This window comes from Dama dama, chromosome 20, assembly GCF_033118175.1.
Source record: "Dama dama isolate Ldn47 chromosome 20, ASM3311817v1, whole genome shotgun sequence".
Taxonomy (NCBI): Eukaryota; Metazoa; Chordata; class Mammalia; order Artiodactyla; family Cervidae; genus Dama; species Dama dama.
Genome location: NC_083700.1, coordinates 9,663,677 through 9,678,422, shown reverse-complemented (window position 1 = coordinate 9,678,422; position 14,746 = coordinate 9,663,677). Strand labels below are relative to the sequence as shown.

The following is a 14,746-nucleotide window of genomic DNA, read 5'->3' as shown; positions in this document are numbered from 1 at the left end:
GCTGAAGCTTGGGCTAAGAGGAGATTGTGGGTGGCGACGACCCCCGGCGAGAGTTCCTGGGGACGTCGATGACAGTCTGTGGAGAGGGATGGAGTTGATCCTGGACAGACAGATTGGAGAGAATGGCAAAGTAGGAGATGTCATATCTAGGGCAGGGGTGCGTGGAACAGGGCGCTCTGTGTGTGTGTGTGTGTGTGTGTGTGTGTGTGTGTGTGCAGCCAGGTGCCCACCTTTGGTTCGTTGTCGGGGAGGGACATCTGGTAAACCTTGCCTCACTCCGGGAGGATTGAGAGCTGTGGTCAGGCAAGGGAAACACCATGTTGGTCGGCTTGCCCACCCTGGCCGGCATCACTGCCTGGGGCGCATCTGCCACCTCCCAGCTGGTTGGCTGGGTTTTCCCAGCCGGCCCGCCCCGCCGGGACCTGCGTGCTCCCTCACTTCCCCCGCGCGGTGCTGTGACTCGCAGCACGGGCCCACATTCGTCTTCACCCCTTTGCCTCGGGGAGAGCGAAGAAGAACTCAAGAGCCTCTTGATGAAAGTGAAAGAGGAAAATGACAAAGTTGGCTTCCAACTCAACATTCAGAAAACTAAGCTCGTGGCATCCGGTCCCATCACTTCATGGCAAACAGATGGGGAAACAATGGAAACCGGGCGAGACTTCACTGAGGTGGGGGGGGGGGCTCCCCCAAATCACTGCAGATGGTGGCCGCGGCCATGAAATTAAAAGACGTCCGCCTCTTGGGAGAAAAGCTCTGACCAAGCTAGACAGCATGTCGAAAAGCAGAGACATGACTCTGCCACGAGGGTCCATCTCGTGAAAGCCACGGTCTGTCCAGCAGTCACGGACAGATGTGAGAGTTGCAGCATAAAGAAAGCTGAGCGCTGAAGAAGCGATGCTTTTGAACTGCGCTGTTGGAGAAGACTCTTGAGAGTCCCTTGGACTGCCAGGAGATCCAACCAGTCAATCCTAGAGGAAATCAGTCCTGAATATTCATTGGAAGCCCTGAGGCTGAAGCTGACACTTCAGTCAGTCCTCTGGCCACCTGACGCAAAGGACTGACTCCCTGGAAAAGACCTCGACGGAAGGCAGGAGGAGACGGGGACGACACGACACGCCAGAAGGTGAGATGGTTGGACGGCATCGCCGACTCGCTGGACCTGAGTTTGAGCACGCTGCGGGAGTTGGTGATGGCCAGGGAAGCCTGGGCTGCTGCAGTGCCCTGAGCGACTGAACCCATCGATACCGATGCCTCCCGGGCGCCGAGGTCCGCCTCCCAGAGCCCACTCAGGACCAGAACCCTCTTGGAGTCACCAGCGGCGCACGGGAGTCGCAGCCAGCCCGGGACCTGGCACTCAATGGCCAAGCCGCCCAGAGAGGTGGCTGGCATGCGGGACATGGGGAGGCAGGCGTGTCCGTGGCCACTGGCCCCACTCCCAGAGCCAGATCCCCCTCGCTCGTCCTCGGCTGTGGCCACCGCCGCGGCCGCTGCCGGCCCGCGCTGGCGACCACCACAGCCCACGCCCCGACCCCTACCCCCACCCGCCCTGTCCGACCCCACCTCCTCCCCAGCACCACTGCCAGCAGGAGAACCAGCACAAGCCCAGGAGCATCGCCGCTGCCACCAGGGGCAGCAGCCGCCGCCCCTCAGGAGGGAGGGGGCGGGGGCTGGGGCTGGGAGGCCTCAGGCGGGTCGTGGTGGAAGCGGCGCGAGGTGGCCACTGCGGCCAAAAGGTTTGCCCCGGGGGACGGCGGGGGTGGCCTGAATCGCGCTTGGGCTGGAGCTGCAGGGTCCCGGGGCCTCTGTCGCAGCGCTGAGCAAGCGTAGGCTAAAAGGGTGGTGGGGTCGCCGGCGAGGAGATCGGCAGGTGGCGGGCGGAGGGGAAGAAGAAAGGCTTCCCTGACCGGGAATCGAACCCGGGCCGCGGCGGTGAGAGCGCCGAATCCTAACCACTAGACCACCAGGGAGCGTCGGGGTTCGGCCCTCGCCTGCTCCTGCCGAACCCAGCGCCTCCGGGCCGCCCGCCGTCCCGCCGGCCCGCGCCACCGTGGTGCCCACACCCGGCCTTTGCAAGGCAAGTCCAGCCGCCCGCCGGCCCTGTCAGTCCGCCTGCCCTGGCGGGCCGTCTTGCTCTCAGCAGCCTCAAAACACTGCGCGCGCCACCGGCTTCTCGCACACACGCCCAAAGCCGCGCGCCAGCTGCCTGGCTCCCTGCTCCCAGCTCTCTCTGCCCCGAACGCCCCTGCCGGGAGGGCGGCGGACCTCAGCAAAAGGTCGGCCCGCTGCGTTGGCCGGGAATCGAACCCGGGTCAACTGCTTGGAAGGCAGCTATGCTCACCACTATACCACCAACGCTGCTCAGCCCGGGCCGCCGCCAGACGCCGGCCCCGGGCTCGCCCCAGCACACTCTCGCCGCCGCCGCCGCCGCATCCCTGCCCCGACGCCCCGTCAGCGGGAGGCTCTGCGCCGCCGCCGGCGCCACCAGCAGCCCACCAGCAAGCCCATCCGCGCCAGCTCTACGCAGCGGCCGGGGTCCACCGGCCCCACCGCCCCGGGGCGGCGCTCCCGCGGCCTTGCGGTCCCCCGGCCGTTCGCTCCCCGCCGCGGCCCGCGAACGCCTCCGCCCTCACCGCCGGGGGGCAACGCGGGGCACGCGGCTTCCAGCAGCCAGCTGGCCAAAGCCCTTCTCCACCGTGCGCTGGGCGAGGCCACTTCCCACGACGACAGGGGGACACGGGAGCCAGCCGCCTGCAGGCGTCACGGCGCTGTGTCGCGCCGCGCCGCGGGGGCGTCGCGAGCCTAGGAGCCCACTGAGGCAGCCCCTGTGGGCGGGCGGGCCGCAAGATCCGGCTATGGTCGGGCAAGGCCGTGGGGTGGCCAAGGAGGCCGTCGCTCCGCCGTGGCGACCGAGCGCCCGGCGACGACAGAGGGCTCAGGCTGGAGGGCTGCACCGGTAGAGGGGGTCGGCGGTGGCCAGGCGCCTGGTCCAAAGGCGGACGGAGGAGACGAAGGGCCCTTGGGGGCCAGGCGGCAGGACAGAGCGCCACCGCGGCCACCAAAAAGGCTGTGTTGCCTCCCCGTCGGGGAATCGAACCCCGGTCTCCCGCGTGACAGGCGGGGATACTCACCACTATACTAACGAGGACGGCGGCGACCGCCCTGCCGCCCGGCCCCTCTCGGGCTCTCGGGCTGCCTGCCCACGCCTCCCCGTGCCCACCACGGGCCCCGACCCGACCGCCCACCAAACCAACCGCCTCAGTCACAGAGGCGGCCCGCGACCCCGACACGGACCCGGCCCCCCCGGGGCACTGGACACTCCTCGTGCGCGCCGCCTCTTGCCTCCAACGCGGCCATTCCGCCGGGAGAAGGGGGTCCGAGAAGGCAAGCGAGGCTGCGAGGACACGGTGGGCGCGCGCCGGCCCGCGTCTGGCGAGGAGGGGCGCGGGTGAGGAGGGGACGGCCCGCCAAGGGCCGGGCTGGGTCCGGGGCGCGACCGGCGGCGCAGCCGGGCGCCTCGGCCGGCCCCGTCGCTCACCCACACCAGACGGCCGCCTGCCTGCCTGCCTGCCTGCCTGCCTGCATGCCTGCCTGCCTGGCGCGGCGCACCGCGCGGCCCGCCACGGGCGCCGGGGCTCGCGCCGCGTCGGGTCTCAGCCAGGCGAGCGGCCACGCGCCCGCCCAGGCCCGCCGTCAGGATGGCCGAGCGGTCTAAGGCGCTGCGTTCAGGTCGCAGTCTCCCCTGGAGGCGTGGGTTCGAATCCCACTCCTGACAAGCCAGCCTTTTGGCCCGCCGGACAAACGCACCCGTCCTCCCCGCGCCACAGCCTTTCTCCACACACGCCCGCCCCCCCCCCCCCCCCCCCCCGCCACCTGCACCCCACAACCAGGAACCTTCAGTCCTTCTCAGCGCATCTTTCCTCCTCAGCTGGCTGCGGCTGCAGCTGCTGCTTTTCCGGCCTCCCCGCCTGCGCCTCGCGCACCCTCGCCCACCCTCCCACTCGCAAGGCCCCACCCCGCCCCGCCCCGCCCCCGTCGGCGCCGACGCGCGCGGCCCCGCGGCGGGTGGCAAGCCCTCCTCGCTTCGCGGGCGCTGCGACTTCTGCCTGCTGAACGGCCAACTCGCTCTCGCAGCCTTGCTTCCACGTCCGCCCCCGGCCGCTCTCCCTCCGGCCGGCACCCTGTCGTCCGCGCCCGCGCCGCCGGCCCGCCTGCGCCACCCAGCCACACCCAGGCGGCCGAGCCCCCGCGCCTTGCCCGCCAGGGGGCTGCTGCGTGCCCTCCACGCTTCTCCGCCTTGCGGCCTCGGCCGGGCCACACCTGCCTGCCTCCCGCCCGGGACGCGCGCCACGCATCCTTGCTGCGGGCCGGCAACACCGGCCTTCCGTGCACGAACCCGTCCCGGGAAGGGCGCTCGGCTGGCGTGGGAGCGGAAGCCCTGCGTGCCCGTCCAGCCCACCCACAGGCGCCCAGCCCGCGCGCCCCGGCCCTCGGCGCCACCGCGCCCGTTCCCGGGGGGGAAGCCGCCGCCCGGGCCGGAGCCAAGCCCGGCCTGGCGTGCTCCCTGCCTCAGCCGGCAGTCCCCGAGCCAGGAGCCGCTCTGCCCAAGGGCCCCTCCTCACCACCACCACCACCCACCCTGTCAGAGCGGAGCGCCGGTGAGCGCCGTCGGCCAGAGCGCAGGAGCCAGGCTCACACGCCTTTGGGTCCTCGGGCCTGAGCGCCGCTCGGGGCGGCGGCGGGGGCGCCCCGGGGAGTCGCGCTCCCGCGCTCGCGAGCATCCAGCACAGGCCGAGCCCGGGGTCCCGGCCCCCGCCCGCAATGGCACGCTCCATCCCGCCCCTGCCGGAAAGCCAGCCCGCCAGAGGGGTTTTGGGTCGGGACCCCGGCAGGTCGCTGAGAGGAACGTCGGCGCGCGGCCGCGGCGACCACGCAGCGCCTGCCTGCGCCTGGGGTTCCGGCGCCGGGCAGACGGCGTCGGCTCCTGGCCCCCTCGGGCGACACCGACAGCGTCGCGGCGGCCGTGGTCGGCGCAGAAGGCGCGGGACCGGCCGAGTGGGCCGGCGGCCCGCCGCCCCGGGGTCCTGCACGTGCCCGGACCCTGGCTTTGAGGTCGGCCGCCCGTGGTCTCCTGCTCCGATGGAGCAGACAGATGCCCACTGGGCGAGCGGTGAGCAGTGACGGGCGGGTGTTGGCCAGCGCCTCTGGGGCGGCGTCGGGCGGCGGCGGCCACCGGTGCATGGGTGGTTCAGTGGTAGAATTCTCGCCTGCCACGCGGGAGGCCCGGGTTCGATTCCCGGCCCATGCAACCCCAGCGTCCCCTTTTGGTCCCGCACTGCAGTCCCAGAGCCGAGCTAGGTCTGCCCGCTCCAAGGCGCTCAAGGGAGCACTCCTGCAACCGCTGGCTGCTACCTGCCGCCCGCTGCCTCTCCCACGCAGCTGCCCACGACCCCTCCCGCCCCCACACACGGCCCTGCTGCCAAGCCGCTGTGGCCCCAAGCCCTGCGGGCTCAGCCCCCCGTGTGCCCAGACACCTCCCTTGTGGTTGCTGGCTTCGTCACCCGGACCCAGCCGGTGGCTCACGGATTGCGCTGGAAGGCACACCCCACCTCTGGCAGCCGCCGGCCCCACCTCTTCACCTTTCCCAACGTCTGTCTCCAAGCTCCCTGGCTCACTCTCCCACACCCCGAGAATCAATCACCCTCCGTTTGCACAGCCAGGAGCAAGGAAGTTGCCACATCTGGCAAGGATACCTCCCTTTTCCCTGGAGGGTCCCTGGAGCATCATCTTGCAGGAGGAGTTCCTGCAGAAGTCCACACGCTCCCGGCCCTGGGCCCAGATCGGTTTCCAACCGCAACAACCCTCACCACCTCACACACCACCCCTCCCCTGGAACCCTCTTGCCCGCCTCACCTCAGCATCAGCCCTGCTCCGCCAGTAACACCACCTCAGCCTGCACCCTCACCATCCCCCTGCTCCCCCAAACGCACCCATTCCACCCACCCCTGCTCCCCACCTCCCCCATCTCCACTCCACACCCCCCCGCCCGCGCGCAAACACACACACACACACACACACACACACACACACAAGCCCGGTTCCTCCTCCATGAGCCATCCCAAATCCTACTCTTGTCAAGGAACCCGCCTCTGCCTTTGTCCCACTGGCCCGTCTCCCCCAACCCCGACCCCAACCCTTGGCCTGTTCCTTTTTCTGCTTCTTCCAACGCCAGTAGAACTGATTTACTTTCCTGGGTTAGTCTCAGGTGCACGGCACAGTGATTCAGTCCCCTGTTCTTTTCCAGGTGATTTTCCAGTGTGGGTTAAGGCGAGATACGAATACAGATCTCATGCTACAGAGGAAAGCTTTGTTGCTCATCTCCTGTAGGTATACTAGTTCCTCTCTCTTGATCCGACTCCAACTTCGTCCGTCCGCTGCCTTTCCCCTTGGGTAGCCCTATGGACGTTTTCTATGTCTGAAGGTCGTTTTCCCCTTTGCACATAGATTCATTTGCATTCGTTGGCAGAGTCCACAGAGCTTTGTCCCTCTCCACCCGACCTCACTTCACTCAGTGGACCCTTCTGTGGGTCCGTCCAGCGTCGCGGCCCGTGGCGATGGCCGCTCCTTCTTGACGGCTGCGTCATATTCCACGGTACACATATACCTCTTCTTCTCGTGCCGCCGGGCACTTGGGCGTTCCCCATGTCTCGGCTCTGGCACAGAGGGCTGCGATGACCCTGGGGGATGCCTGCATCTCTTCCCATCAGGGGTGATGTCTTTTCCCGATGGGTACCCGGGATTGGGTTTGCTGGATCACAGCGTAAGCTCTTCTTTTTCCTATTGCTGGACGGATCCTCGACGGATTGACTTCCAGGGAGCAGTAGATGTTGTTCTGGAAGTGTAGCTGGTCTACACCGTGGTGTCCGTTTCCACTGGACAGCGTCGTGATTCCGTCCTGTGTGTGTAGGATGATGTTTTCAGATCGCTTTCCATTACAGGGGGTGACAGGAGATTGCATCCTATTCCCTGTGGTAGCCTGTGTGTCTTTGCTGGTCGTCTCCTTTCTACTCAGCACTAGTACGGTATGTCCGTTGAGCCCGGCTCTTCATTCATCCCTCCGTCCCTGACTTTGCCCTTGGGAAGCCCGAAGCTGCTTTCCTGTGTCTCGGGGGCTGTCGCTGCTTGGCACAGGGATGAATGTGTACCACACTTTCGATTCCACCCATCTGTGACCTTGTCTGTTTGACTCCCCTCACCAAGGGTCATATTCTGCAGCTCCGGCTGCTGTTGCTGCCAGTGACACTATGTGACTCTTGTGGACGGCTCAGTGACATCGCGTCCTCTCCCTTTCTCTGACAGCGCGTCTCCGTGGGTGAGCCGCTGGGGATGGGCACTAGGGGTTTCTCCCCGTCTTGGCTACGGCAAACGGTGCTGCTACGACCGTGGGGTTTGCATGTGCCTTTCTGAATGAAGAGTTGAGCCTTTCACGGATACGGACCCCGCTCGCCTGTCTCCCGCTTACTTAGTTACCTATGTATTCCGTGTCCTTTTGAAAGCTCACTCCAAAGTCATAGTAGCGGTTGTTGTGCGAGTAGAGTGGATTTCCAACATTGTGCTCCTTTCCGATGGACTGCAACGTGATTCTGTTTCCCAGGTACAGATTTCAGATTTCATGTATGTTTTCAGACTCTTTTCCGCTTGAGGTTATTACAGGGTACTGACTCTTATTGCCTGTGTTGAACTGGATAACCTTGGTGCGTCTCCCATTATAGGCGGTCCTGCGTATCTGTTCGTTGCAGCTCCAGAGTCATCCCTCCACCGCTGCCCTTCCGCCTGCGTTACACTAAGGCGGTTTTCTGCGTGAGCCGGTCTCTCTTCGGCAAATAGGTTCGTTTTGTATTCTTTTACACGTTCCACATGCTTCTGTCCAACTCGGTCTGACGTTCTTCACCAAGTCTAAGAGTCTCTAGGTCCATCATTGCTTGTGACAAATGGCAATCCTTTCCTTTTCTCTTTAGGACCGAGTGATCGTTCCTTGGGACATCTATGCCACGTCTTCTTGGGCCCGCCGTTCGAGGATGGGCACTGGGGTTTCTTCCGTGTCGTGGCTATGGCAAGTAGTGCTGCAGTGTGCAGGGCGAGTACGGACCTTTAGACCTCTCCGAGGTTAGTTCTCTGCGGGTGTGTACCCAGGACGGGGTGTGCTCGGTCAGATGGGAGCTCTCTTTGGTCCTCATGAAACCCCAGGCATCCCCGCTGCCAACCACCACCCACCATCCCACCCTGATCCCCCAGCAATGGCACACCCGAGACTGGACATCTGGTCCTGATGAGTGGGGACTTGGGTCTCTGGGGCGGGACGGTGGGCCCACCCTGTTCCGACCGGGTCTGGCCCCCGTCTGGCGCTCCGTTTCTGTGGCTCGCTTGCCAGCGTGCTAGCCAGCGCCCGGAGCCCCAGCCCACCGCCGAGCCTGAGCAACCTGCGGCACCGCGCGCCAGGGTGGCACGCACGCTCACCCGCCAGCCCGCCCACACGGCGTGCTCTCCCACCACCTCCCTCACGCCACAGCCCCCTCAGGGTCACCGCCTGCCCTCTGCCTCTCCCGCCAGGCCCCAGGCTCGGGCCCCATCTACCCGCCACCGTCCCCCTGCAGCCCCGGGCCATCCCTCACACGCCCTCCCCTGCCCTGGCGTTCACCAGTGCGGGCCTGCCTCCAGCTCCGCAGACCCACCCCTGCCACCCGCCCACCCCGACCGCAGACCTGTCCCAGCCTCACACGGGTGCCTGGCACGGCGTCGCCACCGCCTCCATGCTTCTGCAGAGGCCCTGCTCGAGTGGCCGGCCCATCTCTCGGCCAGGTCCCCGCGAGTCCCATGCCTCCCCTTCCCGCCGGCCCTCCACGCAGACGCCACGCCCAAGCACCCCTGGGCCTGCCTACCCGCACCCGGCTCGCTGCCGCCCCCTCTCCCTGCGATGGCTCTGCCCCGGTCCCTGATCCTCGTGGGAGCACCCACCAGCCATGGCCCCAGGCAGCTTCGTCCCGCACTCTCACCCACGCACGCTGACGCCCACGGCCCCGGCAGGGGCGTCGAGGAAACCTCCTGCGGCGATGGCTAGCACGCGTCAGGTCACAGGTTCTCCTTTGGCCCAGGGGACTCAGCTTTGTCCCGTCGCCCCCGAGCGTGCCGCCCTCGCCGCACGATGGTGCCCTTCGTCGGCCGTCCACTCCCCCACCCCCCCACCCCCCAAAGGACACAGTCCTTCAACAGTCGTGAAACCCTTTGGGGTTATAGACGGGCTGAAGCTTGGGCTAAGAGGAGATTGTGGGTGGCGACGACCCCCGGCGAGAGTTCCTGGGGACGTCGATGACAGTCTGTGGAGAGGGATGGAGTTGATCCTGGACAGACAGATTGGAGAGAATGGCAAAGTAGGAGATGTCATATCTAGGGCAGGGGTGCGTGGAACAGGGCGCTCTGTGTGTGTGTGTGTGTGTGTGTGTGTGTGTGTGTGTGTGCAGCCAGGTGCCCACCTTTGGTTCGTTGTCGGGGAGGGACATCTGGTAAACCTTGCCTCACTCCGGGAGGATTGAGAGCTGTGGTCAGGCAAGGGAAACACCATGTTGGTCGGCTTGCCCACCCTGGCCGGCATCACTGCCTGGGGCGCATCTGCCACCTCCCAGCTGGTTGGCTGGGTTTTCCCAGCCGGCCCGCCCCGCCGGGACCTGCGTGCTCCCTCACTTCCCCCGCGCGGTGCTGTGACTCGCAGCACGGGCCCACATTCGTCTTCACCCCTTTGCCTCGGGGAGAGCGAAGAAGAACTCAAGAGCCTCTTGATGAAAGTGAAAGAGGAAAATGACAAAGTTGGCTTCCAACTCAACATTCAGAAAACTAAGCTCGTGGCATCCGGTCCCATCACTTCATGGCAAACAGATGGGGAAACAATGGAAACCGGGCGAGACTTCACTGAGGTGGGGGGGGGGCTCCCCCAAATCACTGCAGATGGTGGCCTCGGCCATGAAATTAAAAGACGTCCGCCTCTTGGGAGAAAAGCTCTGACCAAGCTAGACAGCATGTCGAAAAGCAGAGACATGACTCTGCCACGAGGGTCCATCTCGTGAAAGCCACGGTCTGTCCAGCAGTCACGGACAGATGTGAGAGTTGCAGCATAAAGAAAGCTGAGCGCTGAAGAAGCGATGCTTTTGAACTGCGCTGTTGGAGAAGACTCTTGAGAGTCCCTTGGACTGCCAGGAGATCCAACCAGTCAATCCTAGAGGAAATCAGTCCTGAATATTCATTGGAAGCCCTGAGGCTGAAGCTGACACTTCAGTCAGTCCTCTGGCCACCTGACGCAAAGGACTGACTCCCTGGAAAAGACCTCGACGGAAGGCAGGAGGAGACGGGGACGACACGACACGCCAGAAGGTGAGATGGTTGGACGGCATCGCCGACTCGCTGGACCTGAGTTTGAGCACGCTGCGGGAGTTGGTGATGGCCAGGGAAGCCTGGGCTGCTGCAGTGCCCTGAGCGACTGAACCCATCGATACCGATGCCTCCCGGGCGCCGAGGTCCGCCTCCCAGAGCCCACTCAGGACCAGAACCCTCTTGGAGTCACCAGCGGCGCACGGGAGTCGCAGCCAGCCCGGGACCTGGCACTCAATGGCCAAGCCGCCCAGAGAGGTGGCTGGCATGCGGGACATGGGGAGGCAGGCGTGTCCGTGGCCACTGGCCCCACTCCCAGAGCCAGATCCCCCTCGCTCGTCCTCGGCTGTGGCCACCGCCGCGGCCGCTGCCGGCCCGCGCTGGCGACCACCACAGCCCACGCCCCGACCCCTACCCCCACCCGCCCTGTCCGACCCCACCTCCTCCCCAGCACCACTGCCAGCAGGAGAACCAGCACAAGCCCAGGAGCATCGCCGCTGCCACCAGGGGCAGCAGCCGCCGCCCCTCAGGAGGGAGGGGGCGGGGGCTGGGGCTGGGAGGCCTCAGGCGGGTCGTGGTGGAAGCGGCGCGAGGTGGCCACTGCGGCCAAAAGGTTTGCCCCGGGGGACGGCGGGGGTGGCCTGAATCGCGCTTGGGCTGGAGCTGCAGGGTCCCGGGGCCTCTGTCGCAGCGCTGAGCAAGCGTAGGCTAAAAGGGTGGTGGGGTCGCCGGCGAGGAGATCGGCAGGTGGCGGGCGGAGGGGAAGAAGAAAGGCTTCCCTGACCGGGAATCGAACCCGGGCCGCGGCGGTGAGAGCGCCGAATCCTAACCACTAGACCACCAGGGAGCGTCGGGGTTCGGCCCTCGCCTGCTCCTGCCGAACCCAGCGCCTCCGGGCCGCCCGCCGTCCCGCCGGCCCGCGCCACCGTGGTGCCCACACCCGGCCTTTGCAAGGCAAGTCCAGCCGCCCGCCGGCCCTGTCAGTCCGCCTGCCCTGGCGGGCCGTCTTGCTCTCAGCAGCCTCAAAACACTGCGCGCGCCACCGGCTTCTCGCACACACGCCCAAAGCCGCGCGCCAGCTGCCTGGCTCCCTGCTCCCAGCTCTCTCTGCCCCGAACGCCCCTGCCGGGAGGGCGGCGGACCTCAGCAAAAGGTCGGCCCGCTGCGTTGGCCGGGAATCGAACCCGGGTCAACTGCTTGGAAGGCAGCTATGCTCACCACTATACCACCAACGCTGCTCAGCCCGGGCCGCCGCCAGACGCCGGCCCCGGGCTCGCCCCAGCACACTCTCGCCGCCGCCGCCGCCGCATCCCTGCCCCGACGCCCCGTCAGCGGGAGGCTCTGCGCCGCCGCCGGCGCCACCAGCAGCCCACCAGCAAGCCCATCCGCGCCAGCTCTACGCAGCGGCCGGGGTCCACCGGCCCCACCGCCCCGGGGCGGCGCTCCCGCGGCCTTGCGGTCCCCCGGCCGTTCGCTCCCCGCCGCGGCCCGCGAACGCCTCCGCCCTCACCGCCGGGGGGCAACGCGGGGCACGCGGCTTCCAGCAGCCAGCTGGCCAAAGCCCTTCTCCACCGTGCGCTGGGCGAGGCCACTTCCCACGACGACAGGGGGACACGGGAGCCAGCCGCCTGCAGGCGTCACGGCGCTGTGTCGCGCCGCGCCGCGGGGGCGTCGCGAGCCTAGGAGCCCACTGAGGCAGCCCCTGTGGGCGGGCGGGCCGCAAGATCCGGCTATGGTCGGGCAAGGCCGTGGGGTGGCCAAGGAGGCCGTCGCTCCGCCGTGGCGACCGAGCGCCCGGCGACGACAGAGGGCTCAGGCTGGAGGGCTGCACCGGTAGAGGGGGTCGGCGGTGGCCAGGCGCCTGGTCCAAAGGCGGACGGAGGAGACGAAGGGCCCTTGGGGGCCAGGCGGCAGGACAGAGCGCCACCGCGGCCACCAAAAAGGCTGTGTTGCCTCCCCGTCGGGGAATCGAACCCCGGTCTCCCGCGTGACAGGCGGGGATACTCACCACTATACTAACGAGGACGGCGGCGACCGCCCTGCCGCCCGGCCCCTCTCGGGCTCTCGGGCTGCCTGCCCACGCCTCCCCGTGCCCACCACGGGCCCCGACCCGACCGCCCACCAAACCAACCGCCTCAGTCACAGAGGCGGCCCGCGACCCCGACACGGACCCGGCCCCCCCGGGGCACTGGACACTCCTCGTGCGCGCCGCCTCTTGCCTCCAACGCGGCCATTCCGCCGGGAGAAGGGGGTCCGAGAAGGCAAGCGAGGCTGCGAGGACACGGTGGGCGCGCGCCGGCCCGCGTCTGGCGAGGAGGGGCGCGGGTGAGGAGGGGACGGCCCGCCAAGGGCCGGGCTGGGTCCGGGGCGCGACCGGCGGCGCAGCCGGGCGCCTCGGCCGGCCCCGTCGCTCACCCACACCAGACGGCCGCCTGCCTGCCTGCCTGCCTGCCTGCCTGCATGCCTGCCTGCCTGGCGCGGCGCACCGCGCGGCCCGCCACGGGCGCCGGGGCTCGCGCCGCGTCGGGTCTCAGCCAGGCGAGCGGCCACGCGCCCGCCCAGGCCCGCCGTCAGGATGGCCGAGCGGTCTAAGGCGCTGCGTTCAGGTCGCAGTCTCCCCTGGAGGCGTGGGTTCGAATCCCACTCCTGACAAGCCAGCCTTTTGGCCCGCCGGACAAACGCACCCGTCCTCCCCGCGCCACAGCCTTTCTCCACACACGCCCGCGCCCCCCCCCCCCCCCCCCCGCCACCTGCACCCCACAACCAGGAACCTTCAGTCCTTCTCAGCGCATCTTTCCTCCTCAGCTGGCTGCGGCTGCAGCTGCTGCTTTTCCGGCCTCCCCGCCTGCGCCTCGCGCACCCTCGCCCACCCTCCCACTCGCAAGGCCCCACCCCGCCCCGCCCCGCCCCCGTCGGCGCCGACGCGCGCGGCCCCGCGGCGGGTGGCAAGCCCTCCTCGCTTCGCGGGCGCTGCGACTTCTGCCTGCTGAACGGCCAACTCGCTCTCGCAGCCTTGCTTCCACGTCCGCCCCCGGCCGCTCTCCCTCCGGCCGGCACCCTGTCGTCCGCGCCCGCGCCGCCGGCCCGCCTGCGCCACCCAGCCACACCCAGGCGGCCGAGCCCCCGCGCCTTGCCCGCCAGGGGGCTGCTGCGTGCCCTCCACGCTTCTCCGCCTTGCGGCCTCGGCCGGGCCACACCTGCCTGCCTCCCGCCCGGGACGCGCGCCACGCATCCTTGCTGCGGGCCGGCGAACACCGGCCTTCCGTGCACGAACCCGTCCCGGGAAGGGCGCTCGGCTGGCGTGGGAGCGGAAGCCCTGCGTGCCCGTCCAGCCCACCCACAGGCGCCCAGCCCGCGCGCCCCGGCCCTCGGCGCCACCGCGCCCGTTCCCGGGGGGGAAGCCGCCGCCCGGGCCGGAGCCAAGCCCGGCCTGGCGTGCTCCCTGCCTCAGCCGGCAGTCCCCGAGCCAGGAGCCGCTCTGCCCAAGGGCCCCTCCTCACCACCACCACCACCCACCCTGTCAGAGCGGAGCGCCGGTGAGCGCCGTCGGCCAGAGCGCAGGAGCCAGGCTCACACGCCTTTGGGTCCTCGGGCCTGAGCGCCGCTCGGGGCGGCGGCGGGGGCGCCCCGGGGAGTCGCGCTCCCGCGCTCGCGAGCATCCAGCACAGGCCGAGCCCGGGGTCCCGGCCCCCGCCCGCAATGGCACGCTCCATCCCGCCCCTGCCGGAAAGCCAGCCCGCCAGAGGGGTTTTGGGTCGGGACCCGGCAGGTCGCTGAGAGGAACGTCGGCGCGCGGCCGCGGCGACCACGCAGCGCCTGCCTGCGCCTGGGGTTCCGGCGCCGGGCAGACGGCGTCGGCTCCTGGCCCCCTCGGGCGACACCGACAGCGTCGCGGCGGCCGTGGTCGGCGCAGAAGGCGCGGGACCGGCCGAGTGGGCCGGCGGCCCGCCGCCCCGGGGTCCTGCACGTGCCCGGACCCTGGCTTTGAGGTCGGCCGCCCGTGGTCTCCTGCTCCGATGGAGCAGACAGATGCCCACTGGGCGAGCGGTGAGCAGTGACGGGCGGGTGTTGGCCAGCGCCTCTGGGGCGGCGTCGGGCGGCGGCGGCCACCGGTGCATGGGTGGTTCAGTGGTAGAATTCTCGCCTGCCACGCGGGAGGCCCGGGTTCGATTCCCGGCCCATGCAACCCCAGCGTCCCCTTTTGGTCCCGCACTGCAGTCCCAGAGCCGAGCTAGGTCTGCCCGCTCCAAGGCGCTCAAGGGAGCACTCCTGCAACCGCTGGCTGCTACCTGCCGCCCGCTGCCTCTCCCACGCAGCTGCCCACGACCCC

The 14,746-nt window shown here is 68.4% G+C and overlaps 10 non-coding genes across 10 annotated transcripts; 4 read left to right on the top strand and 6 right to left on the bottom strand.

Moving 5' to 3' along the window:
* Positions 1–1,895: 1,895 nt before the first annotated feature.
* TRNAE-CUC (transfer RNA glutamic acid (anticodon CUC)) lies at positions 1,896–1,967 on the bottom strand. The gene has a single exon. It is a non-coding gene; the product is annotated as a tRNA-Glu (tRNA).
* Positions 1,968–2,283: 316 nt separating this feature from the next.
* TRNAG-UCC (transfer RNA glycine (anticodon UCC)) lies at positions 2,284–2,355 on the bottom strand. Its single transcript has one exon. It is a non-coding gene; the product is annotated as a tRNA-Gly (tRNA).
* A 718-nt stretch (positions 2,356–3,073) lies between these two features.
* TRNAD-GUC (transfer RNA aspartic acid (anticodon GUC)) lies at positions 3,074–3,145 on the bottom strand. The gene has a single exon. It is a non-coding gene; the product is annotated as a tRNA-Asp (tRNA).
* A 544-nt stretch (positions 3,146–3,689) lies between these two features.
* Positions 3,690–3,772, top strand: TRNAL-CAG (transfer RNA leucine (anticodon CAG)). Its single transcript has one exon. It is a non-coding gene; the product is annotated as a tRNA-Leu (tRNA).
* Positions 3,773–5,234: 1,462 nt separating this feature from the next.
* TRNAG-GCC (transfer RNA glycine (anticodon GCC)) lies at positions 5,235–5,305 on the top strand. Its single transcript has one exon. It is a non-coding gene; the product is annotated as a tRNA-Gly (tRNA).
* Positions 5,306–11,191: 5,886 nt separating this feature from the next.
* On the bottom strand, positions 11,192–11,263 carry TRNAE-CUC (transfer RNA glutamic acid (anticodon CUC)). Its single transcript has one exon. It is a non-coding gene; the product is annotated as a tRNA-Glu (tRNA).
* A 316-nt stretch (positions 11,264–11,579) lies between these two features.
* TRNAG-UCC (transfer RNA glycine (anticodon UCC)) lies at positions 11,580–11,651 on the bottom strand. Its single transcript has one exon. It is a non-coding gene; the product is annotated as a tRNA-Gly (tRNA).
* A 718-nt stretch (positions 11,652–12,369) lies between these two features.
* TRNAD-GUC (transfer RNA aspartic acid (anticodon GUC)) lies at positions 12,370–12,441 on the bottom strand. Its single transcript has one exon. It is a non-coding gene; the product is annotated as a tRNA-Asp (tRNA).
* A 544-nt stretch (positions 12,442–12,985) lies between these two features.
* Positions 12,986–13,068, top strand: TRNAL-CAG (transfer RNA leucine (anticodon CAG)). Its single transcript has one exon. It is a non-coding gene; the product is annotated as a tRNA-Leu (tRNA).
* Positions 13,069–14,530: 1,462 nt separating this feature from the next.
* TRNAG-GCC (transfer RNA glycine (anticodon GCC)) lies at positions 14,531–14,601 on the top strand. Its single transcript has one exon. It is a non-coding gene; the product is annotated as a tRNA-Gly (tRNA).
* Positions 14,602–14,746: the final 145 nt, after the last annotated feature.